Consider the following 24857-nt stretch of genomic DNA (forward strand, 5'->3'; position numbering starts at 1 on the left):
ATCAGTGTAAGGGTGGGGTCATATGGACCCCATAAGAAAGTACAAGGGTTATACTGGAAATAATAGTATTTTACATTTTTTGCAACACATTTATTTTTATTGAAGCAAAGTATTGTTTAATTCTTTACATAGAGTTTAAAGTTTATTTAAAAAAACATCAAGTTGAAGGAGATCTTGGGCTCTGTTGCTGCTCAGGAGCTTTAAGCTGCAAAACAACAGGTGTTACACAACAATACCTGGAGATAGCCGGTAATTAAGTCTAAGGCTGGAGTTGGAGTAATTAGCAGGAATAAAACGATGCTGCGTTCTGTTTTAGCCAATGTTTATGCCCAGCTGTCCTTCTGTTTGCTAATCCCGGGAGGGAAAACGCTGCTTTGGGAGGGGTCGGCCTGTTTCTACATTTAACTTCAGACACGGAGGAGAACGTTTGAACCTTTGACGACACCGGAGAAATGTGGGAGAGCGATTCGTTTGCGTTTCTGCTAATGAGACGGCGAGCGGAGCCGGCAGACAGGGGAGCCGTGGATCGGTGAGGTCGGCTGGAGCTCAAAGCCTGCAGATAATAAATTGTTGTGTTTTCATCTCGCCACTCTTTTGTTCACTAAAATCCCAGCATATTTATAAAGTGCTGCAGAGTTTAGGCCCCCGTCTGCAGTAATACTCTGAATATAATGTTGCAAAAGCAAATTATTCCCAAATGTTTGACCATGTCATCTGTTCTGCTGCAGACATATTTCAATGTTCTTTTATATTTTCCCTTCAGTGCGGATTTCACAAATGAAATCTTTTTTCAGGGTCTAAAGTGACATAAGAGAGTTGACTTTATTTAACTCTGAGTAACTCAAAACTTTGTTCTTTTCCATAAAATCCATAAAAATGTTAATTTTTCTGAGTTAATTTAGCTTCGTTTGGAATTCCTATCGTCTTTTGACTGACTTAAATTAGTATTTTTTATAATTATTTGACAGTTTTCTGCTTATTTAGCAGTAATTCTACATTTTTTGTGGCTTCTGATGATCACATTTTTCACATTTATTCTTTTTCCACAGTATGTCTGAATTCCCTCACTGCTTCCTAACACCTAAAACACTGTCAGTTCCCTGGTTCTGGGTGTCCCCAACTTGTTGTTTTTCAACATGCAACCTGTTCCCATTAAACCAGGGGCCCCGAGCCGTGAACCAGTACCGGTCCACGGTCCGCTTGGAACCGAGCCGCAGACAGGAAAAAAATTCAACAAGCTAACTTAGATTCTTTTTATTTTCTGAATCAGAAGTTACAAAATTGCTTAAAATAAACCCACCAATGGATCAGTCAATCAATGCAGCTTTTTTGTCCTGAACTTCCTATTACTGTTTTAACCCTTGTGCTATCCTAGGTACTTTAACGTTGGGACTAGGGTCATCTAGACCCACTAGACAGTGCTCTAAACCTTTTTTCTTCAATGATTTGTGATCTTCACTGGTGTCCATGGATTACATGAAATCTTTCCACCTTTATCCACCTTTGTCATGGTAGGAAGAACACGTCAGTATAAGGGTGGGGTCATCTAAGATAGCAGAAGGGTTAAATGAATAACTTTTCTTCCTCGTTCTTCATCAATTGTGTCTGAGTATGATGTAGTTTGGTTCCCCGCGAGCCTCACCGCTCTTGGATTGCTGTAAGAGTGATTAGTAGTGACACAATAATGACCAAAATGTTGTCAAAAAGAAAAAACAGGTTGAATGTGTTGATACTGACTTGGACGCTGTTATTCAAAATGTGTGAGCGAAATATAATGTTTGAATGAGTAGAGAGCGCAGGACTTTCATCATTTCTGCCTGTAGTTGCTTTGCCCCGCCCTCGTAATTCCTGACACATGGGTGACGAGATCGTTAGTCACATGGTTTTGTTTAAAAGCTTTCTGGTGTCTGGTTGACGGCAGTCTGAAGGCAGACCAAGACGCAAGGTCCTGGACTCGGTTCGGACCGACAGATTTGTCTGAAAACACCCTAAAAAAAGATAATAAAAAACTTAAAAAAAGGAGCAAATTATGGTAATCAATTAGATTTAAGGGATGTGCAACTCAAGGTCCTGCATGTTTTCCACACCACACCTGAACCAGGTAATGAGTCATGAGGATATCTGCAGACACACTGACCCCCGAGGCCTGCATAACTCATGTTATGTGTTTGTACTGAATGTTTGAATGTATCTAGAAACCCAAACACATAAAAACCTGAAGGTGTCAAACGTCTTCAGTGTTTCTGGTTTCCTGGAAGTTTTCTTTGTTGAAACTGATCGTAAAGCCTGACAAAGAGTTTAGTGTCGCCTGAAGTCCAGTCTGCTTGAAGAGTGTGAATCGCCCTGAAGCTGGAGGAGTTCTCCTCGATGAGACGGGCGGAGATGTCAGCAGTGAAGAGTCCGTGTTTATTCTGTCATGAAGACGTGACAGCAGGTGTTCCCTTAAATATCTGCACCCGTGCTTGCATTTGTGTCCCTGAAGCTTGGACGCGGCTCCGCCCCCCACGTTTTCATCAAAGGAATTCTTCGTTCGGCGGGACTTATCTGGAAGTTCTCCCTGCTTCCTGACGCCGGCCTTCACAAACAGCTGCTTGTTTGTTTCCCATGATGCAGTGTGACTGATGAGGAGGGCTCGTCAGGCTAATGATGAAAGACGGCGAGGGCTGCAGTGAGGCGTGTCCTCAATCGACCGTCTATAGACTCCTTTGAGTCAAAGAATTTCCTGGTTTTCACGTCTCGCCGCCTTCAAAGATGAGTTCGCTGTGTCTCCAGAGAAAGTATTTTTACTCACAAACAGTAAAAACTCCTGAGGGTTTTAGTTTCGGTGACGGCAGAATCCGACCGGGAAGCTGGTTGTGATTACAAACGAACAAAGATGGCTGGTTTTCCATTTGCAGAGCATCCTTTGGAAACAAAGTTGTTTCAGCAGATGGGCGCCGCTATAATTACACGATTAATCAATGGCATTGTTTCAGAAATGCGCCGCATAATGGAGACAGTCGAGCAAGTGTCAAGACGGATCGGCCCATTTTCTGCAAAAAAGGCAGATCCTGGAATCAGTCTGAGTGCCTCCTCCAGCATCATCAGTTGACTTTCATCTGCAAAGCGCTGATCAATACGTGATTTAGCCGCGGCGAGTATTAAAAAGAGACGCTGGCTTTAATTATGTGGCTCAGGCACCATTTGTAATGAAACAAGTGTCCTTTTGTACTTCCTCTGCATCAGAACTGAAGAGCATCTCCTCATTTTCCTCAAACTCTCTGTTCCTTCCAGGTCTTCCTGTGGTTTTTATGTTCTAATCTCTGGATTTTGCCTATATACAATGAGCTTCTCTTTTAAACTTTTCACAAAATTGCTGTTTACCTTTAGTATATGTGTTTTTTTCTTTTTTATTAAATAAATTTTCTGAAAATGCCTCATTTTTTGATCGAAACAAACAGTTTTAATAGAAAAAAGATCATTTATTGATCGTTCTGCTGAAGTTTAATAAAAAAAGTTGGTGTTGTGTCTGATTTCTACCTGAATTTATGATGGAGAATATACCCCCGATTGCTTGATGACCAAAAACCTCATCCATCAGAATTTAGGGGGGGAAAAAAAACGAAAATAAATATATGACTCCAGCTTCATCCGAACTAAATTGCATACAGTTGCATAAGATCAGCAACATAATGTCCTGATTTGAATCAAATTTATAGCTTTATATAACTGGCTGCAACATAAAATTTCATATAATTACATACTGAGATATAAAAACTCATCTGTGTCTATTAATAAGCCTCAAACTCAAGGACACCTGTCTGGTTGCTAAGGTGATGAGCAGGGAGGGAATTCAGACAAAACCATAGATTTAGACAGCTCTAAAAAGTGGCGAATGCCCTATATAATGCACTACGTAATGAAGGAATCGGGACAGAACGTAATGTTTGTAGACTCGGGTAAAACAGTTTCACTCCAGACCAGGTGGAGGCAGTAGTGCACAATAACGCAAGTTGGTTGACAGCAAAAACACAAGAAAAGAAGAAGAGGAAGAAGACAACACAGCTTTGACTTCCTGAAGAAAAGCTCATGCAGGTAACAAACTGAAGCCCCGCCCACTGAGTTAACACTATAGTTTAGTGTTAACACTGTCTATGTTCTGGTTAAGAACTCAAATGTATTTATGAGTGTAATTATGTTAAGTAAATATATATTGATTCCCGTTCACATGAGCATCAACTGAGAAGAACAAAATCTGACATACTGAGCTGCTCTAACAATCTACAACAAAAACAGCCTCTAAACATGACTGGAAAAGAGATTTTGCAAGTCTGTGCAAACGCTCGTCAAGTCTCTTTTCAGGCTTACGTGTCCAGAACCCGCCGTCACGCGTCGCTACAAACGTTTTTAAGTCCGCTCTCAGGCTTCATGGACAAATTGAACGTTCATCGATCGTGCTGGAAGTTCAACTAGTTCAACTTCCTGGCGGCTAAATCACAAAACCTCTGAACTTTGACACATCCGGGACTTGTTTTGGCAGTCATATGTGGTCAGCGTCTTTTCCAAAGACGGAAGTGCCAACCTTTGTAAACCTGATCACGAAGGACATATGAAGGATTGAGGTTTGTTTCCATCTGAAACATGACAACAAGTCTTTCATATATCAAAATAGGAAAGCCTGGAGCCAGATTCATGGGATTTGCACCGCTTTGATATTTCCCTCCAAACCTCGACCAACTGAAGCCCCTCCCTGTCGCAACCTGCTTGTCCGGTGTGAACACCACCAGCTGAACGCGCATTCGCATGCCCCAGGTGTTACGGCGGTGTGGAGTGGACGGTGTCGTCGACGCCGGTGCGTTCGATCCCGTCCGTCTTTTCTGTTTCCCTGACCGTCATGGACGTTTGTAGCAAACCCTGCGCAGGACATCAGAAGTCAAAGCCTCGCCGTGGAGCTTAGCTTGAAGTTCAGCGGCATTAATATTCTACCGTTTGGAGCCATTAGGAGGCGTCTCTGCTCTTTATGGCTGACTCCTTTAAATGCCAGGAAACTTAAGTTCTGTTAGTTATTAGTCAGCAGTTTACAGGATGGAGCTGCTTGCTCCTAATATTGTGTGTTTTTCATCTTGATGGTAATGAACGCTGTATTTGAAGTAATGTGATTACTTTTAACCCGGGTGGTGCTTCAGGGGCGCAGCCCTGACTTTCCCCCAGCGCTCGCCGGCTCACGGCGTGCTTTCACAGAGACTCTGTGGTCTGCTGGTGTGTGTGCGGTCCAGGCTGTGATTTATGGCGTCGGCTCTCTATTTGAATAATAACATATTAAAATGTGTGGTACTCTCCAGCAAACCATCAGTATTATAATTTAAGCCTTGAATAATTCCTGGGCGATAATCAGCGGTGCAGAGATCGGGCGTGATTTATGAGCAGCCTGGACGATAACTGGAGGTGACAGAGCCAGAACACGGAGAGGCAGTTGGTCCGAACGGCTGAACAACAGTCAGTCAAGGAATATGTTCAAACATCCTCTTTGGCAAATTTAGGCTTTTACTGCACCACTGTTTATTTCACAAACTTAGACGCGAAATCCGGGAAGAGCCCAGTGTCGTCTGCTTCCTTTGGACTTCAGAGTCAGTTAACGACATTCAGGACCTGAACGTGTTCAGACCAGAAGAACGACTGGAACTAAAGGTCAGACGCTATGGTGAACATTGTGAAGTTCAAAATCCAAGATTTTACAACTGTGGCTTCCTGTGTTTCTAATTAACCCCCAAATGGAAAACGGATAAATACTGCTAATGATTTTGTCCACAGATGAGGGTCGTACGGCGTTCCCTTGTTTATTACGGGGGACACGTTACATATATACCAGTGGTCCCCAACCTTTTTATCACCACGGACCGGTATGACATCAGACAAAGTTCTCACGGACCGGTAATTGGGATGCAGCGGACGATTATTGCGGCAATGCAATGATGGAGCAGGAACAGAAACATGACAATGAGAAACCTTAGCTTTTATTTCAAGATTTTGTACATCGCAGAGGTGTCATTATCCTCTCCCCTTCACTCATGGTGAAAAAAAGAAGTACTATCTATGCATTGTGGTTTTTATTTTAGCGGTATCCTATCACGTAACCGAGAAGAGCGCCTTGGCCTGTGTCAAGAGTGACGTAGACGGATGGAACAGAGAATCAAGCAATTTTTCAAAATAAAATGTCTTTCAGATTCCAAAATAAATAAAACGGAAGTCATGTAAGTTATTTATTCTTTCTGTGCGGCCCGGTACCAAATGACCCGGGGAATGGGGACCGCTGATACATAACCTACCATGAAGTAGAATTACAGATGTTTTAAGGCCATAAAACTCCTCAATCCACACTTTAGCCACTTTTCTCAGACAGGCATGAACATTTTCACACTTCTTTTCTGTTTAAACTCTCAAAATTCAAACCTTCACAGAAAAATACGTCCAGTTTCAAAGTATGAATACAGATCTCATCGCAATCAAAGGTTTTTGTAACTCTAATGGACTGCACCGACACAGGAGACAGACACGGAAGAGATTGATAAGATCAACAGCCAATCAGGACGCAAAACCCATGAGGTTCCAAAATGAGCAAAAAACGAGAAATTAAAAAACGAACCGGGCTATAGCGAGGGACCATTGTACTTTACTGTAGTTTTTAATTCTGAGGTTTCATTAAAGTAAACTACCTACCCGTAACCCCCAATAAAAGTTGTCCCGTGACCCAAAAAAGGGAGAAAACAGGTTTAGAAGATGAATGAATGAATAAACTACCTAGTAAACATAACTAACATAACCTAGCGTTAACCTCACCACAGTTCCTACACGGTTAACTTTGTTTAGTAGTCTTTAGATTCCTGTCAAGGATTTACCTTTTGTTGTTTGTACAGTGACCCTTTTACCGTCATTTAACTTCATAAACATTTTTTAACCAGGTTTTAGATTGTTTTTGTTATTTTACTATATTATCAGAAGTTATTGAAATGTGTTTGTTTTTCATTAAAGACAATTGTCAAATAAAAGATCTCTATCTTATAGATAAAAAGGTTTATATTTTGGATGATTATTGTGCATCTTTCACTCTTCAGCCAAACTTGAATAGCAGCAGATTTGTATCCGTTTCAAGGTTTTTTGCTGGAATTTAACTGCTAATTGCACAAAAATAACATCAGCAGAGACACAGGAATCCTTTAAATGCTTTATGAAAAGCAATTCTTATTAAACGTGTGTTTCTTTATACTATTAAAGACTATTCAAGTGATAGAAAGCTGCATCCTGATGCATTTAACTTTCCTCAGTGAAGGCGTGGGACCGAGGACAGAGCTCTGTGGTACGCCAAAACTAATTATGTTTGAAAATGACTAGTTTGATCTGATAAACGTACTTTAATTAAGTTAAATGCAGTTTATTGTGATCCCACTAAAACATTGTGTTTCATGGTGAAGTAGTGGTCAGCATTCTAGCCTCACAGCGAGAAGGTTCGAATCCCGGCTGGGTTCTTCTCATCGTACATGTGTGGGTTTTCTACAGCTTCCTTCCAAAGTCTTAAAATGAACGGGTTATTTGATGACTTTAAATGGTCCCTTCAGTGGGAATATGTGTGTGTGGCCCTGCAATGGACTGGCAAACCATCCAGCGTGTACCCCAGCCTTCTCCCCGCAGAAGCTGGGATAGGCTCCAGCAACCTCCTGACAGCAGATTAAGAAGAGGAATGGATGAATACTACGATCCGTTGCAGAGATCATCAAAAATATTGTGTTCAGAATTCTTTAGTGATGGGGGAACTTTAAGTGGGAAATAAAGCGTGTCTTTTTTTACATAACAGCAGTCAAGCACATCCCAGAATTTGCCTTTCAAATCTACACTTTGCTAACTAAGCTGAAACATTTAGGTCTGAGGCTTAGCGGCTAAATGTTTTCCGGCTGTGGTTCTCCCGTCCACAGGGGCTCTGAATCAAAACACTGTGAGGCGTCCTCAGCATACAGATGAACTTTAGAGGAAGTGGGAGGCAGCGGAGGATTAGGCAGAGCCGGGATCTCTCAGGTCCTTTTACCATTTCTTCACACTCTTAAGTGATAAGAGCAACAGACAATGTTCATGCCTCATTTCATTTCATTATCGTGTCCTGTTCGCCTCATCGCCTCAGTTCCTGGACCAGCCTTTTATCTCAGCATGTGAGCAATCACTCATGGACAGCAAACATAATGGAAGTTGGGGGGATTGTCTAATCAAAGGTTTGTGAAACCAATTTAATGCTCTACAAAGCGAAATCCAGACACAAACTCTGAAACGCTGAGTGGGAGGCTGCCATTTCAGGACTCATAATTGGAAAGCTTTAGCATTCATTCCATTTTAGCTGCAAGCTCTCTTTTATTTGTGGATTCATAAACAAAGAAGACATTAGTGAAGCCTCTTAGCTGTTGGCAATCAAGAAACTCATTCATTCAAGTGTCCTAGCTGAGAAAGTCGGACAGAAAAGCACAGGCAGGTGTAGAAATTAAATTAAAGCCTAAAAAAGTCTGAAAGCATCAGAGAAGTACCTGCTGAAAGTTTCCTCAGATTCGGTTGTGTTCTTTGTTATTAAAGATCATTACAGCATGAAGGACATCCCTGTTAATCAGATTTTTGAAGCTCCGACTCAACCTTCACCTCACAAACAATGGAGGCTGTACCCTCACTGAATTCCATTTAGGAAACTTTCACACGTTCTTTAATTTAGCCTTGATGCATACTCACTTTTTTCTTCCACAACTTTTTATTTAAAGAATTAGTCATGACAACACAGCAACTTCAATAATACCAGTTACGTTTTCCTTATAAAAAGACAAAAAGCAAAAAGGAAATAAAATAATTAAAAAAAAAACAAAAAAAAACTAAACTGTATTGTATGACATTTCACTCAAAACACATACTCACTTTTACTGTCAAAATTATTTGGTGAGAATTTTGAAAAACAGGGTTAGAAAAATGTTTCCGTTTAAATAAACGCACCCTTACACTTCAACGTTGAACGCGTTGAACGTTAACGTTGAGGGCACCCTCAACGTTAGCTTAGTTCCATAGTTTACCAAAATATTAACTTTGTTTTTTACATAAGACCATTAAACGGTTACAGATGAATCCACAATAAAGAGTTAACGGCTAACTTTTAAACAAAACCTGCCTCACTCCTTTGGTTACTTGTAATGTAGCATGCTAACTAGCTTACATGCTAACTAGCTTACATGCTAACGTTGTTTGATTGAGTTTTACAAGCAAAGATATTTAGTTTTAAAACCCTTAAAATATTTTAAAGTGCAACATGGTAGTGAAAAAAGCTTCACAACAACTTCGGGGTTTTTTTTAACAGATTTTTTTGAAGTATATTTGTAAGGAAATAAAGTTATAAGCAATCCAATAAAAGGGGAAGGAAAAAAACATATTTTGAGCAGGGGTGGATTTACTATTATGCAAAACTTGGTGATGAACTAAGTATTAAAAACATTTAAATATGTTATAAAAAAAATAATAAAATCTCTGAACTGGCATTACTGCTTTGGTGAAAGGGTTTCATCCTCCCCCGTCCCTCTGCAGCAATGGACAAGTCTGTCAACACCAGTTAGCTAGCAGAGAAACTGAAACAATATTTAAAAGGTGGTTATTGGAAAAAGCGAGAAAGTCAAAGAGGAAGCAAGAAAATCTTCCAAAACTGGAGGAAGACAAAACAGGTAAGTAAGTACCTAAAAAAGGTAAGTAAAGGATGGGAAAGTGGACAGAAAAGCCAGAGAGAGAGACAGAAAATGGTCATTTTGAGAATATTTCTTTATTTTTATAACAGCATAGGGTATAGTTTTGTTCCATTAGGTATTTTTTCTCTTTGTCTTCCTTCGTAAACACCTAACGAATTAAAGAAAATTATTCATTCAAAATATATTTTATGTTTTTTTCCAAGTAAAAATAATGTATTTAAAACACATTTCTTTAATATTTAAATGGGATTTTAGTTTTTAGATGATTATCAGAGCCATAACAACGCCACACTGTCCCCTAAACATTCATCATCGTTAGATAAATGATTTTACAACAGAAGTTTGATTATAAGACACAAAACATCAGGTGGTTGAGATAAAAAGTGTGATGATTTAGGTTAAACGAGTCACTTTAAGAGAGGTTGTTTTTGTAAATAAGCTTAACCTAGGATAGATAAGTTGTCTTATTGCATCACAGACTAACTAGCATTTAGCAGTAAATTTACCAAACTAACTGTTTGTGGGGTTTTTTTCTTGTTTTGTTTTTTTAACAAAATCTCTCTTGGAAATTTGTAGACGTATAGGCGGACACTGCTACTATTCCTATGATAATGACAAGCTTGCCCATGTCTGACTTCAGACTGGATGAAATTTCCAGAACGTCCATTTAAAAATTAATTTAAAGAAAAAAAAGTAAAAATGTGATTCACAAAAATTTAAGTCATTAGTGTTTGGATCAAACGTCTGTTCTTGTGGTTTATAAACTTTACATTTATTTAAAGAAAATATTGGTTTTAAATTTCAGAAAATGTCCATTGTATCTGCTCAGGCATTTTTATTTAATCACAAATTGCTGATTTTATTACAGTAGCTTTAGTAGTCCCATGAAAAAGGCGGGAATCACCATGGCAACTAGCAACTTCAGCTCTTCGCCCATGTCTTGCACAAGCTGAAGATACTTTAAGGAAGTAGAGTGATAAAAAACAAAACGAAATAAACGTTTGCTGAAGTACTTTCAAGGTAAAAAGCAGTGTTCCAGGTCAGTAAATAATTTCTAATATTTTTTTGGTGTTTTGGACTTTTTAAACTCGTTTTCTTCAACGTATTTCTGCCGAACAGTTTGAATTGGGTCAGAGCGTAAACTCAGCTGAGACTCCTCTGAAGGAGAAAAGGGAGAAAGTGTGAGTGGGTATCCGTGACCTGTGAAGGTCCCACTCATCCCCTCATATCTCTTCATTTGCTGGATCTGTGCAGTTATCACCTGGTCTGATGGACCATCAGAAGACGAATAGTCGGCACCACAAACTTGCTCTCAGCAAAGATAAAACCGAATCCCACAGAAATGGATTTTTCCGTTTATCTGAGGAAGCTTTCCATGCTCCTCAGACGGAACAAAAACAGTAAATGAACCTGCAATGACCTCATTAAGACTGGGACGGGTTCTGAAATGCATCTACCTGAGTTATATTAACAGATTTTGTAAGTGTGACTTAAATAAAGCATTGCTGTTTAAAATGTAGTGGCACATGCAGATATGTTAACCTACTTGACAGTAATGATGCCATCCAATTAAACCAGAGAAGCCAGGTTGTAAATAAAGTACTTTATAAGTCCTAAAATCTGCATAAATTACCACCCAATCAAAGAAGGAAGACACCTGTTTTTACACCTGTGGTTGTGGTTCCTAAGGAAGACTTCAAAATAAAAGTCTGTAAAGATCTGAAATGTTCTTTTCATTATTAAGATACACAAACATGTTCCTAGACTGAAGGTTCTCAGCATGAACGTTTAATTGGGTTTTTCATATATTAATGGAACAATTAAAAATAGTTGTTGTTTTATTAATTTATGTTAAAAATGATTTACAATTTGATTTAAACAAAACAAATACAAGTATTATGAATAAAATGGGACACACATCACAAAACTGGGACGTGTTTTTATTTTTATTATCAATGAGAACCTTTTGAAATTGTTGCCACGGCAATAGTTTTGCTTATTTCTAATCAAGCGTTTAACAAAGAACTTTATTTCACACCATTGACTGTTAATCCTAATCCTTTGTGCTGTCTTGTGGGGTCCAGATGACCCCACTCCCAGCATTAACATGCCTCCAAGGCACGTTAACGTTGGGAATGGGGTCATCTAGACCCACTAGACAGTGCGCTGAACCCTTTTTCTTCAATGATTTGTGATCTTCACTGGTGTCCATGGATTACATGAAATCTTTCCACCTTTATCCACCTTTGTCATGGTAGGGAGAACACGTCAATGTAAGGGGGGGTCATCTGGACCCCACAAGATAGCACAAGGGCTTATGAGAACTGGTCAGGTGCGACGTCACCCAAAGTGGCTTTCCTGCAAATTAAGTCAAATCAGGCACTATTTTTTTCATTTTGGAGTCAGAGCACGTCAGTTAGCTGTGATTGGTCGGTCCCAGATTAATCATTTTTTCTATGGCAACATTCAACATGAGACCACCTCCTTCATTGAGATGTGTGATTGGTCAGCCCAAATCGGGGCCTCGAGGGCCGGCCTCCTGCTAGTTTTTTCACAAACCCTTTTGGGTCACTCAGTCCAGTTCTCTTATGCAGTCAACGATTCACATCTATGAAAACTGGTAAATGATGACAGGAAGAAAGCTGGTTGGACGAGTGTCGTTCTGCCGTTTCACTGCCCTCCAACTTTTCCAAACTCAGAACCTGCAGGAATCACTGAGCTTTCCTTGTTGGAGACCCTCCACTGTTCAAGTCCCGATTTTCCTACAGTGTTTGGAAGCCGTGCTGCAATTCCTATCAGTCTGACTGTAGAACATCTATGTGTTTGTGGAACTCATGAACCACAACACGCATCAGAAAGTGGAAAGAAGACTTTACTTCTGACTCTACTTCTCACTTAAAGTCAACATGACAACAGAAAGGGTTATGAGATGCTTGTAAATGTTGAGGCCTCTGTGATGAAAGAAAACAACACAACAGCAATAAATACCAAAATAATCATAGATAAAAATTCGTTGTGAGTTATTGCCTGAGTCATAAAGAGATGATTTGATCACATGTCCTTTTCAAGCCTCAACTTGTCAGCATCATTATTGGCGTCTTCACTCTGTGATCTGCGGGTTTGAACTGTTTCTGGTGCGTACCACTCTGAACATGGACCACAGAAGAAGAGCAGAGATCATAAAGAACATCACAGACATGATGATGATGATGATGATGATGATGATGATGATGATGATGATGATGATGATGATGATGATGGGAAAATAGAACCGGAGGAGACAGCAGCAGACGTGAAGACACCAAAGGTGAAGGCCTGTCATGGTCGAAACCCAACAATGTTGTTTAACGTGTCAAACGTAAACAGAGGTTGCTAGGAGACGGTTTTTATTCAAGTTATACGTAAGGGCAAAGAAAACATCCTGCATGTTTCTCACAATTTTCTCACAGACCGAAGGAGCTAAGCTGAGTCGGCGTCTGACACGTTTTGTTTTTTAAGCTTCTGGTTTCCCTTAACCTCAGAGGGAAATCTATTTTTCACAATAAAATGACCCTACGTGAAGTCCAGTTGAAAAATACAGGGTGAAAATATAGATCTTTTACAAAACATGAAAAGTCAATAAAACAAAGTTTCTAATTTAAAAAAAAAAAAAAAAAAAAAACCTTTGATTTGGAAAAAATAATTGAAGGCAAAATTACATTTTTTTTAATAAAGTTCAATTTTAGCACTGAGACAACTCCGTTCTGTCTTAGATGATCATGAGTCCAAGTTTTTTTCATTTAAACTTGATTTTTCGGAACCTGCTTAACTCTAAGTAAAGGAAAAAACCTTTAAAACAGCTTTTACAAATCAGAAACAACTTCCTTAATTCAGAAGCTTTATTTTGTTGAAAGTTTCTTTTCTGTGGATTATCTGAAGTCTGTTTAAACATATTTTGAATAGGACCCATTGAAATGTGACAAATCCCTTAACTTTACCCTTAACTGTCAAAGCCAAAGCCTCAAATCACATACCAACATCCCATCATCTGACTTTAAAGGCGTGGCAGATAAATACAACAAAATAAGACGATAAAGCCATCACAAAAACTGGTATTTTCTAAATATAATAATTAACACAAACCCACTATGTTGTGCAACTTTATTAGCAGCATTCTTGTAAAATCACAGAGTCCGTCGCTGCATATTATGCAGAGTGGAAGGCCTGGTTTTGCCTGTGAAATGCAGCTGTCTTTTATTTTGAAGTCGAAGGCACGCTTTCTGTTTCCTCACTGGCTCCTTTATCCGAAAGGGTCCGTTTGTTTTTGCTAGCCTGAATGTTTTTTGCAAATGGAGCAGCTGCTTTAGGTGACCCCTGCCACCCCGGTACCGTGGGTGGCAGGGTTGAGGACCAGTGATTGGTTGGAAGTGGGCAGATGATCCACATGGAGGATCAGAATCTGGAAGGAAGGGTTAAACAAGCAGAGTATGTTCTCCTCCGTTTCATCAAGAAGGTGTTTCCGTCAGGATTTGAGGAGGTGAAAGGCGTACTCAATGATCCACTTACGGCTCTTTGTCCCTTTTGAAAAGTGTCCATGAGCCGGCGTGGAGTCTGTGGATTTTGCATGTTGCTGTGTTGTGAGGAGGCCGGGCGGAGGAATCCGTCTAACCGAGCTGTGAAATCGATCTGGCGTTGTGCGAACGGCGTGGCGGCGGCCCGCAGATGAGAGGAGACGGCTGCACGCCGGCCTTCCGTCACTGCAGCTTTTTTCGTCTCTCTGCCTTTGTGAGTCACCCTCCGCCGCAGCAGCAACTCTAACTTTGCAAACAATTCCCAGCAACCGGCGCCGTGATTATGATTCAGTGTCCGTGTCGCCCGAATCGATCAGCAGAGCAAGATTATCGGCCAGCAGGATTGATGGAAGTTATGAATTATTAGGTGGAGAGGGAAGTAATATTGGAGAAGTGCGGATTGAAAACCTGCAGCAGAAATGACCAATGACTGCAGTGCTGGGGAATAAAACAGACATTGGTGTGATTTATCAGCTGAAGGGGGGGCCCCTGGAGAAAGGCCAAGGCTTATACAATTAAAGCGGGCCAGTCGAGCCCAACCTTTCCACAACAGTTGCCCAAGTCCTTCAGTCAGGGAGAAATCTGCTCCACTTAACACTGATGGATAATTGTGCAGCCGAGCTGTCACTGCACCTCTGCCGCCACCAGCGCCGCCGCGTTCTCCAGTCCACTGGAATCACTTTCACGCCAATGCGAGGTCGGCGCGCCGCCGCAGAAGAAGCTCCTGCCGATGGAATGTGAGGCACTTCCATCAATTCGCAGTAAATTGACTTATTTGCTTGATGGTGTTCTGGTTGTAATGCAGGACGTGGAGGTCTGATGTCTGCTTTCAGGCGCGTACAACATCACTTCTCTGCTCTGCAACCGTTTCACTGCAGTTTAAGTGCAGCAGGATTCATTTCACACTGTTCACCACCTTTCTGCACTCAAGAAACCATAGTCCTGTTTCCCCCCACAAAGATAAATCACTTTCTTCCGATTTAGTTTAATTTTTTTCTGGTCCTAACAATTAATTATTAATATTATATATTGTGATTTTTAGTTGTACAATCTGTTTAGTTGTAACAGATTGTTTAAAGTATGAGAGTTGAACGGACCAGGAAACACTTTTAGTTTTTATTGTTACAGGTACAATGACAAATAAAGATCTATTCTATTCTATTCTAGTCTATTCTATTCTATCCACTCCAAACCCCTTAACAGCAAAGCTCTAGCTTCAGTGTTGATGTTCTTGAATTACCAAAATTCATGCATTTAGCATCATTCCAACTGAATTGAAAGCTGAGAAAAAGAAGTTTTGAACTGATATGTGATCAGTTATAGGATATCAGATATAGTATATAGTATATACAGTTATCAGGTATATGATACTGCAACACTGTACCAAAGTGAAGTGTTTATGTCAATCAGCTGATTCTGATGCGCAGAAAAGCGGTTTTGTGCCAACAGGCAGCGTTTGAAGTGTTTACTTGATCAGCCATCGGATTCTGACGCAGAAAACGTTGGATGTCGGTGCAAAGGCGCCGTTCTCCCCGTGAGAATCTGCTGGAATTCCGTAAACGGTCGAAGAGTTACAGTAGATCAAAAACGTGTGTCATTTTGGTGGTAAAGGGTTAACCCATAGGACTTTTTGAGTGATGAGCTGAAATAATCTCCCTTTAACGCCGGAGCTTTTGCTCCAGAGTTTACATTCTTTCAAACATCCTGACTCTTCAATCGTTCAACATAATTATAACAGATTCTGAGAGAAGAAAAGCAGCCTTGCACTGATATACAACACCTTACAGTAGAGAAGTGTTAATGCAGTCGAGTATAAAGTATCAGGATTCTTTCACACATTTATAATTAGAAGCAGTTTAGTGTCGAAAGCTAACCATAGCACAATATAGCACAGGTTTTACATGCGGACATTCTCCGATATATTTTTGCTAAAAGAAAATTAAAGATGATAGCTGAGCTGCAGCTTCAGTGTTCACGTTTCTTTTGTTTTTTTTCTGTTTTATTGAAAACCCAAAAATCTGAAATGTCAGAATTTCTTCAAAACCAACTCATGGTTGGAAAAAAAAATCTAAAAAGCTGTTGATGGGACCCTGTGATATTCAGACTTCAAAGTAAAGGTGCGACGCAGGCGTGCAACAAAGCAGCAGAGATGGCTGTTCCCGCTGTGCTCTCAGCTGTTTTGATCCGTCGTTCCTCTGTTCTGAAACTCTCAGCATCCAGCGGGCCGTCGTGAGCGCCGCTCAAGATGAAGAGGAAGTGATGAACTCAGCTGTGGTTGTGTTTAAGGCTCCGTCCTGCTGACACCACACATTTCCACGCTTCCTCTCGGCTCTCCAGCTTCTGTAAATCTGTGGTAATCTCATCTGAGCTCCAACTTTCTCCTGGAAGAAAAACCCAACAAGGTTGTCTAATACTCAGCATAATCCTCTGAAGTGTCCTACTTTTCCCTAAAAAATCTTTTCTGAAGCCCGTGTCTCCTTGTGGGTGGTGCACAACACCACCATCCAAAAGGGGCTGGAGCAGTGGAAAAGTTTGCTCCACGCAGAAACTCAGCAAAGAAGAAAAGTCCAGATTTGACGTCTCCACTTAAGATTTTGTCTTCCATATGAAAATTAATGATGCCACAAAAACCCTAAAGGCATAAAAATTGTTGGAGGACTTTTCTCCCCACAGTCACCTCCTGCATTTTTGGAACAGGAGTTTAAACGAAACTTTGTTAAACTTTAATTTAAGATAATTTAGTTTCACAGGAATCATTTTGATGAAAGTGGATCTCAATAATCCAAAAAAGGTTTTGCTTTTTATTTGTTTCGTTGACTTTTTTTTCTGTGTAGCGCCGTAACCCTTGTGCTATCCTGTGGGGTCCAGATGACCCCACCCTTACATTGACGTGTTCTCTCTACCATGGCAAAGGTGGATAAAGGTGGAAAGATTTCATGTAATCCATGGACACCAGTGAAGATCACAAATCATTGAAGAAAAAAGGTTCAGTGCACTGTATAGTGGGTCTAGATGACCCAACTCCAAACGTTGGGATCCCACAAGACAGGTATCGGCTTGTTCAGCGCACATCTTGTGGGGTCCAGATGACCCCACAAGGGTTAAAGTGCCATGGTTGCAATCTCAAACAAGCTAAATCCGATTGAACCGAACTGGAAACAGTTTATTAATTGACCAAAAAACGTTTCATTTCACCTGATTATCAGGTTTCTCTGTCATCAAGCTTCTGCCGTCGGTGAGGATCAGCGCTGAGACGTTTTTCACGCCTGCAGACGTGTCGGAAACAGCCATGCTAAATCCGTCAATGCGCCTTGAAAGAAAGTGATGAATACAAATCTGCAAATGCGTGTATCTGTGGTCCCATATGCAGGAGCTGGCTCCTCCCGAGTTCCTCGCAGTCATTCCGGAGTGGCATTCAACCAGCAGAGATCTGGGTCACTCTTTTGTTCTTAAGGGTTTCATTGTCGATGCTCAGTGTCTGTCTAATCAAATTTCTCCTGTTAGTGCTTTCTCTGCAGATGTTGTAGGTGTGGTCACACTTGAAGGTTTGACATTGTACCTTCTATTGTGCTACTAGTGTTTGCATAAGTTAGCATAACCTGGAAGAAATGATGATTTCTTGGTAATTTTTCAGTTCTAACGACAACCAGAAACGACCCTGTTCAAAGGTCATATGCCCTGATGACTTTGTGAAAACATCCACACAAACTGATCCAAAAGGGTTTGACTGACCGCTACAGGTAACCGTCCTCACCTGTGACTTGTTTGTCTGTAATCAATGCTTCTAGGCTCCCAACACACCCTTGCATCCTTCATCCAGCAATGCACTGACATTTCTGGATCCTGAGTCATGGGGAAAGCTAAAGAGCTGTAGAAAGATCTACAGGAAAAAGGTAACTGAACCGTACAAAACAGAAAAGAGACATAAGAACCGAGAATGCCGAATGTTAGTAGTATTTAGACTTTGATCAGGAAGTGGGACGTGAACGGTTGCAAACGTTTCTGCCAGAAAAATCGTTGGTGATGCAAAGAAAGATGGACAAGTAACTTCAGCCGTGGTTCTGTTTCTGTTGTCAGTAAGATTTAAAAAAGGGTAAACAGATTTTTTTACAATAAATGGCTTACCCAATCACTTCATTTATATTCTCTGAAAAGTGACTTAAATAACTTGGAAGAAATCATCATTTCTTCCAGGTTATGTAAATTTATGAGCACAACTGTATTAGAAAAAAAAAACTTAGAAACAACAGATACTGGAATTATTAGAAAATATTTTTAGCATAAAATATTAGAATGAAAATCATGTAAAAGATTTAAACAAAGATCACACGTTTAATTTTTGTTTTTTAAACATGAAAAAAATTGTTCATACGCTTCCATACAGAATAATTCAAAACATGCGTTACATGTGTCGTTTTTTTGCTAAAGGCTTTTAAACAAAAAAAAAATCAATTTTAGTGACGATAAAAAGGGTCGTTCCAGAATTGGAGGTCATTCTAACGTTCTACCCATCAAATAATCCACATAAGTAATACTAAAACAGGTCGTTTCTGCCTAAATTTACTTGTCTTTAGACCAAATCTACAAAAGAGAAAAGAAAGGTTGAAATATGTTTTTAAATAATATGAATTCCCGCTTAAAATGTGTTTTTAACATTAAAACAGTAAAAATTTAATTTAAAAGAATTTTTTTTTGGTATGAATTTTCTTAGGTGTCTTTTTTAACTATGGGAGTTTTTGTTTTAATAAGCAAACTATTTCAATTAATGATTATGATTCATTCCCACAACATGCACATAACCTGGTCACCATTACTTTTATTGTCACATTAGAAGAAGAACCTAGCAGCCAATCACATGACTCGCTGGACTTGACATCATCAAACAGAAGCAAAGGTATGTTTCACTCTACCCAACCAGGGGGGTATTCCAGGAAGCAGGTTATGCTAGCTCCCACGGTAAGTTTGAGGCTAAGGAAGTTGATAACCTCAGCTTTCAGTTCCAGAAATGGAGGCATGTTTCAGGGTAGGTCAAGTTGCCATAGCAACTCATGCTCTGAACATAACCTGGTCGGGAGCAGGTTTAGTTGAAGGTTAGTTTGTTTACAGAGAGGTGAAGGAGCATGGCGTGTCCATTTGAAGAGGATTTAGTGGATGAAGAAGCTCAGATAATACTTTTTCCACCATGAGAGGGTGATAAGACCACGTATGGATGTTGGAAAATTCAACTTTTTTACTTTGATCTAATTTAGTTATTTGCTTCAGTTAAGATAAATTATTTGTTTAAGTCAGTTTAAAAATAACACATAGTTATCAGACAGTTATTTTACTTTCATTCAAATTAATTCAATTAAGTAGGTGTAACTTTGGTGCTGCTGTTAGGTCGGCACCGCAAGGGATTGTGGGATACCATTTCCTTTGCCTGTCTGGACGGATTTTGGTTTAAGTGTGGCTTTTTGACCAAATGTGTTTAGTTGTTTAGCTGTACAGTGTTTTTCCATGTTTTGCTGAGTTATTTTGTCCCACTGTGCTTATGTCTCTGCACCATGAGTGAGAGTGAAGGAGAGGCTGATGAGTTTATATAGCACCCCTACCTGGCATTGCTGTAATGACAATGATGGAGAATTCTTTAATGAATTTGTGCGCAATGTGCATTTTTTTCCCGTCCTTTTTATTGTTATAGAAATGAGCATATCTGCCGGCTCATACTTAGAAATATGAGAGATCAAGAAATATAATTAATTAAGATGGAAAAAATATTAATTGAATTGGAGTAATATGACATTTAGTTAGATAAATACATAAATTTGAGTTGTATAAACAATTATTGAGTTTTATAGACGTAAGAAATTAGGTTGATTAAATTTAACTCAATTATTTGTTACCAATAGAAGTATTTCATTTAAGGTGGCAAAATTGGATAAGTTATATATATGCGTATTACTTTTATGATGGACGTATAATCTTCATATGCCGTCATTAAAATCTCAGACTCTGTCTCACTAAAGTATTGCGCTCTCTTTGGTTCTCCACGCGTTTCCATGGTGACTCCGGAAATCGGCGATCTATTGAGAATGTCTTTATGTACCTTCTGTGCACGTGCGTTAACCCAGGGTTACTAAGTCGAGCGTAATTACGCCAACTCATATCCGGTCTTCTGGAACCGACATACCCAGAGTAAGCAAGTTCAGGCGGATTTCAGCCAGAGTTCAGGCTTAAAGTCAGGCTAGTTTAAACATGCTTCCTGGAATACCCCCCAGGTCTGTTACGCATATAATCAGAACAAGACAACAATTACTATATATTACTTATTCATTTCAGTAAGTTTGCCCTCTTGGTCATCAATGACTGCTAGCCAAACAGCTAGTTTCTGCTCCTGAGAGAAAGCTATTTTTAGCATAGATTCGAAATCCTGTTAACTGCAAAAAGTTCTATAAAGTATTAAATGTAATAAAAAATGGTGCAATTAATCAGTAAGCTGCACTAATCAAGCTTTTGATAGATAACTATCTCTTATTGATGAATATGTAAAAGGGAAGGTTCACTTTTCAAGAATTTAAAGGCCAAATGACCTAAACATACAAAGGCTAATGCTAAGTCATGCTATCATGCTAATCTGTAGGCTTAATGCTACATTAGCTAAAGCATGTAAAGCAATTTTAAAATATGAAATGATGCAAAAAATATAAAAATTGTTACATTTTAAATCATAATAGAAAAAGGCCTACTGATGACTCATGCTAAAATACTAACCTGTATGCTTAATGCTACATTAGCTGAGATTTGTAAATACAAATTAAAATGATGAACAATGCTAAATATGTAACACTCTAAATCAGTAAGAAAATAAAATAAAAGGGTTAATGCTAAGTGGGATTAAAAATGCTAAACTGTTTGTTAAATGCTACATTAGCTAACACGTGTTAATAAAGTTGAAAAATACGAAACAATGCAAAAAAGGCTACCTTACCAAAAGAAATTGTAAAATAGAATATTAAAATAATCGCTAATAAAAAGTTTAAAAGTAAATCATTAAAACACATTGCAAGTAATGCTAGTAAAAATAAACTACATTAGCCTTTAGATAATTTAGAGAAAGTTTAGAAAAGCTGTGATAAAGATAAAAAATAAACCAACATTTTATTTTATTGGGGTTTTTTTTCTGTAGCTGAGCTGGAAAAACAATTCTACCTGGTATTTTTAATTACAAGTGATCCTCCGACATCAATGATTAAAAAGTACTGGATGAATGAGATTATGTGTTAATGAGCACAGTAAGCTTTTGTCTGTCTGTATTTATTTATGAATTAACCTGGGATCTTATCAGAGTTTCACAATTTTCCTGAATAATTTAGCAGCCTAAACACTGAAGAAATTCCTGTGAAGTGTATTTAAATTTGTTTTTGTTGTTGTTAATTAAAGTTCTGGTTAACCCACATAATGATGAGGCGTAATTAAATAATTGAAATGGTGTTAACATTGCATTGTTTTTCGTCTGAAGCCTCCGGGTCTGTAGTCTGTCCTAATTTCATCCCGATTTTTATAATTGCAGCCAGGCCTTCAGCCTGTTCGTGCTGGGAAAGGCTCTCTGATTAAAACATCCACGTCAGCCGCTTTAAGCAATGCAGGCATTTCAGACTAAAACCTTTATGTAACGGCTAAATGGATTGTACTTCCTCTGCTCCCTTTCTTCTTCTTTATGAGCCTGTTCTGAGCAGAAAGCTGCAAAATATTCATAAATCTTCAGAAAATGGCTCCATTTACGAGTCGCCTGGTGCAGCTGCTGGGATGCGTGAGGCTTGAGGTGTTCTGTGCAGACGCCAGAAAATAACGGCTTCAGTGTCAAAGTGCAAGTGAGATAAATGACTCAGAAGCATCTGCTGTGGAGGCCCCCGCCTCTCCATCCTCTGCCGGGTCAGGGACGTTTCTTCTGCTCCGTTCACACCATCTCCACACTGTTTTGATGCTCTAATAAGAGCGAGCGAGGGGTGAAGCAGACGCAGAATGAAAACCCTGATGTTGGCGCTGAAGGACAGGAACTGTGCGGTTTGCTGAGACACCAGAGGAATGGGATTTTCCTCCACACGCTACTGTTGTTTACTCTCTAGATGAATCCATCATGGTCCTGAAAAAAAGCTTTGCAGCTGCGCTTTAGCTGGACTCGAGGAGTCCAATGCAGGTCCACTGAGACCAGTTTCAATGACACCCACAAAGACGGTTAAATCATATTTTTTACACTTAGATCAGGCAATTCTGCTGAACAGAGAAGCACAATATTAAAAGATTTACTTTAACAATGATAAAAATAAAAGCTGCTGTGGGAAAGATGTTTTTTTCTAACTGGATGGATAAACCCTTTACTTTTGACCAGTTTAAAAACAGATTTTAGATGGATGATCATTGAAATGGTGTCAGATGATCTTGTGTATCAGTCATTCTATCAAACTCTGTTGGAATTAGTGAACACCAATACTTGTCACCCCACAAGCGTGTTGTGGCGTTCAAGAACGCGCTGAATGTGGGTCTTTGATCGCCGGTACATACACACCCACCGCGTCATATCGCCTTCAAGTGGCCACTTTTAATAATAAAGTGTCGTCTCAATCAGAATGTCCAGAACACTCATGCATTGCTAAGCAAGTTTTTGAGTCCGGTCACGGGCTCCACATAAGACACGGCGTTTATTGATCGCACGCTGGAAATACAACTGGTTGAACTTTTTGACTCTAAATCATGACTAGGCTGGCAGAACAATGACCAATCAGGGACTCGGATTTGGCAGTGACGTTTGGGTAGCATCTTTTTCATAACACAATTGTTGTAAACGTGATCATGTAGGAGAACCTAATAATTGCAGTTCATGTCCGGACGGAATTCTACGACAGCAACAGCCTAAAGTAAGATTTACAAGATTTGCACCGCTTTGACTTTACATACCAAAACTCTGCCAACTGTGGGTGGTGGACAAGCGTTAGCAAACAGAAAAAAGAAGAAGCCCCACCCTGCCACCGGCTGAACAGGCGTTCATGAAACCGCATATAGGATACAGGGCGTTCTTGAATGTGCCACATGTGGCCGGTGTGAACCTAGCATACGGTGTTCATAACATGACTGTCGCTACCCAATACCCAGCACATGTACTCACAGTTGGTAGAGGCTTGGTATGAAATGTCAAAGTGGTGTAAATCTGGTGAATCTTTCTCCAGGATTTTTCTTTCACAGCTCTATTCCAATAAATGAAAGACTTGGTGTCATGGAATTTCATCCGGGTACATAGTGCAATTATCAATTTCTCCTTTATGACCAACTAGTTGGTGGATCCGCTTTTCGAAAAGGATGCTACTTATACCCAGTCACTACTAAATCCTAATCTCTGATTGGTGAAAGTTCAACTGGTTCAACTTTCATTGCGCGTTGAGTGGCGTGTTTTGTACGTAGAACCTGAAAACAGACTTAAAAACTTGCATTGGGACACATGGACACGACAGTTTAAAAAGCCCGGATGCCTGAAATGCACATTTAACATAATTCCATATTTCATGAAAAAATCCATTTTAGTCTTCATTTTGATTCAAGGTGGAGGCATCCATTTTAACTTCTGACAAAGGTGATGCATGCAGTTTTCCCGTTTCAACATCAAAGTCGTTTCTTCTGTTTTTCTCAGCATCCACAGCTGAACCGTCTAGATTGTTAGAACACGCCGACACATCACCGTTTTCACTTCATGACAAGCTTTTGATGCAACATTCAGCCGGAAAATGTGAGAGCCTTCTGATGTTTGGATTCTCCACCTCACCACAGAGAAAGCTGCTCGTAAAAATATGCCCATTTACATGATAACATCTCCCGACTGGACCGATTGACGGACCTGTGTGTCCCAGTGCAAAAGGCTAAAGTCTTTGTTTTTCAGCTACAGGTTAAAGGTCGGTGAAAACGAGGCTTTAAGCAGGAAACACATTCATAACACTAAAAACTCAGCCGAGGGAAAAGAAAACAAACAGCAGCAAAGATGTCCAAAAAATATGTCCATTAGAGCACCAGACCAGACGCGCCTGTGGACGACATCAGCTTGAATAAACTAACATTACTCACCACATTACTTCAAGAAAAGGACTAACACAGTCAATTTTAAAGAAAAACAAATTTAGCAAATTTAAGATTCCAGATTCCCGCTGCACCTAGAGTTTGGTTCCTTCCAATGAGGCTCCGCCCCCATGCCCCCCCCCCCCCCCCCGTTGGACCGTTGACTGTGTCCATGTCCAAATTTCCTCCCTACTCGCTAACTTCTAAATACAACTACCTCGTGCCTTGCATTTTAAAAGCAATTCAGACATCGTGCTCATTACTTTCAAATTTGACGCCACCGATTTTCCCAAAGTTAAAATCTAAAAACCATGAAAATGTCACAAATTCTGTTGATGAATTTTCTATGTTCTGAACTTGGATTAAAAAACATTTTTTTCCACATAAAAAAATGCTAATTCAAATGCAATTCACTGTAGTATTTACCAATCTAGTGAGCATCAAAGACTTCTGGGAAATTTCTTGGACACTGGATTTTGGAATAGTAGATTCAAAC

General features: G+C 39.7%; 1 long non-coding RNA gene across 1 annotated transcript in view; it reads left to right on the forward strand.

Annotated features, from left to right (window-relative positions):
• Window positions 1–18026: 18026 nt before the first annotated feature.
• The window catches only part of LOC144988723 (uncharacterized), a 31115-nt gene continuing 24284 nt past the window's right edge, over window positions 18027–24857 (forward strand). Inside the window, exons 1-2 of the long non-coding RNA XR_013652701.1 lie at window positions 18027–18174; window positions 19113–19175. This is a non-coding gene — a long non-coding RNA (uncharacterized LOC144988723). The remainder of the gene's footprint in view (window positions 18175–19112; window positions 19176–24857) is intronic.

This window comes from Oryzias latipes, chromosome 21 (assembly GCF_053564925.1).
Source record: "Oryzias latipes strain Hd-rR chromosome 21, Olatipes_Hd-rR_3.1".
In the NCBI taxonomy this organism is placed as follows: domain Eukaryota; kingdom Metazoa; phylum Chordata; class Actinopteri; order Beloniformes; family Adrianichthyidae; genus Oryzias; species Oryzias latipes.